The 2500-nt window shown below is 43.2% G+C and overlaps 1 long non-coding RNA gene across 5 annotated transcripts in view; it reads left to right on the top strand.

Annotated features, from left to right (window-relative positions):
* Positions 1-2500, top strand: part of LOC135099771 (uncharacterized) — a 177448-nt gene that overhangs the window by 86193 nt on the left and 88755 nt on the right. The window lies entirely within an intron of this gene.

Raw genomic sequence — 2500 nt, 5'->3', positions numbered from 1 at the left:
AACAACTTACTCTTATTCCTGATCGTCTTGGAGGTACGCCCAACATTCTTGACCTTTTCCTAACCTCTAATCTTTCTGCTTATGCTGTTACCCTCTCTTCTCCGTTGGGCTCCTCCGATCACAATCTCATATCTGTATCTTCTCCTATCGCTCCAATCCCTCCTCAGGATCTCCCTAAGCGGAGGTGTGTTTTGCCTCTGCTAGTTTGGGGGGCTAAGTAGGTATTTTGCTGATTTTCCTTGGAATGACTACTGCTTCCGTGTCAGAGACCTGTCCTCTGTGTGCCGAGCGCATAACAGAGGTCTGGCATGGGGGACGCACATTCCTCACTCTTTTTCTCGACCTAAACCTTCCAAACATTGGTTTAACACAGCCTGTTCTCGTGCTTTACATAATAGAGAGGTGGCCCACAAAAGGTGATTGAGCTTTCCATCACCAGAATCTCATGCGCTTTATATTTCTGCACGGAACCATGCCAAGTCTTTTCTCCAGCTAGCCAAAAAATCCTTCATTAATAGAAAGTGTCAATATCTTTCAAGATCTAACTCCCCTCGTGACTTATGGCACCTAGACAAAAACATCTCCTGTAACTTTGCTTCTTTTTTTCCTCCTTTATTTCAACCAGATGGCACCACTGCTATCACATCTATCTCTAACTGACTGAACTCTTTGCTCTAACCTTTGGTAAAAACTCTACCTTGGACGATTCAGGGCTTGTTCTTCCCTCTCCGAACCCTATTAAAACTCTTCGGAATGATGTATTCCATGCTGTCGCTGGCCCAGACCCTCGGAAGGCTTATGGACCTGATGGGGTTCTTCCTATTGTTTCTCCAAAACTGCGCCTCAATGCTTGCACGTTGCCTAGTCATACTCTTTCAACTCTGTCTGTCAACGTCTACCTTCCCTTCTTGCTGGAAGTTTGCCTACATTCAGCCTGTTCCTTAAAAGGGTGACCGTTCTAATGCCTCAGACTACCGTCGTATTGCTTTAAATTCTTGCCTATCTAAAGTTTTTCAATCTATCCTCAACAGGAAGATTCTTAAAATTCTATCACTTCACAACCTTCTATCTGATCGCCAGTATGGGTTCTGTCAAGGCCGCTCTACTGGTGATCTGGATGTCCTTACAGAGTCTTGGTCATTCTCTTTTAAAGATTTTGGTGAAACTTTTGCTGCTGCCTTAGACATATCAAAATCTTTTGATAGAGTCTGGCACAAAGCTTTGATTTCCAAACTACTCTCCTACAGCTTCTATCAATCTCTCTGTAACTTCATCTCAAGGTTTCCTTTCTGAACGTTCTATTGCTGCTTTGGTAGATGGTCACTGTTCTTTCTCCTAAATCTATTAACAGTGGTGTTTCCTCAGGGTTCTGTCCTGTCATCCACTCTCTTCATCAAGAGATTATCTTTTTAAGCAAACTTCTTGTCCTATCCACTCCTACGCTGGTGATACCACCCTGCACTTTTCCACGTCTTTTTGTAGACGTCCAACACTTCAGAAAGTAAACAGCTCACGCAGGGAAGCTGCAGAACGCCTGACTTCTGATCTCTCTAAAATTTCTGATAGGAGCAGAGCAAACTTTGTATTTTTCAATGCCTCAAAAACTCAATTCCTCCACCTATCAACTCGACACAACCTTCCAGTCAACTATCCCTTTTTCTTCAATGATACTCAACGGTTCTCCTCTCCTACACTGAACATCCTCGGTCTGTCTTTTTATTTACAGTCTAAACTGAAAACCTCCCATCTCATCTCTAGCTAAAACAGCTTCTATGAAGTTAGGCATTCTGAGACGTCTCCTCCAGTTTTTCTAACCCTTCTAGCTGCTAAGTCCGTACAGGGGCCTTATCAGTCCATGTATGGAGTATGCTTCACATGTCTGTGGGGGAGGGGATTCCAGTCATACCGTTCTTCTAGACAAAGTGGAATCAAAAGCTTTTCGTCTCATCAACTCCTCTCCTGTAACTGACAGTCTTCAGCCTCTTTCTCATCGCCATAGTGTTCCATCTCTTACTATATTCTACCGCTATTTTCATGCTAACTGCTCTTCTGATCTTGCTAACTGTATGCCTCCCCTCCTCCCGCGGCCTCGCTGCACAAGACTTTCTTCTTTCTCTCATCTCTATTCTGTCCACCTCTCTAATGCAAGAGTTAACCTGTATTCTCAATCATTCATCTCTTTCAATGGTAAATTCTGGAACTTCTTGCCTGCTTCTGTATTTCCACCTTCCCATGACTTGAACTCCTTCAAGAGCGAGGTTTCAAGACACTTATTCTTCAGTTTTTGGCTACCGCTTTGCACCCTGTCAGGGGACCGGCATGTCAATGGGCCTTTTTTTTTATTGGATTTTTGTTGGCTTTGCCCGATGTCCCTTACGTAAAAAAAAAAAAAAAAAAAGACGAAAGAAAATTTAAAAAAAGAGAGAAAAAGACTGGCTGATAAATACGTGAACGTACTTGAACTCGCATAGTAATCACTGCGTGTCCGTCAGCTTCTGAA

Source organism: Scylla paramamosain, chromosome 4, assembly GCF_035594125.1.
Source record: "Scylla paramamosain isolate STU-SP2022 chromosome 4, ASM3559412v1, whole genome shotgun sequence".
NCBI classification, from domain to species: domain Eukaryota; kingdom Metazoa; phylum Arthropoda; class Malacostraca; order Decapoda; family Portunidae; genus Scylla; species Scylla paramamosain.
This window is presented reverse-complemented; position numbering and strand designations above follow the sequence as displayed.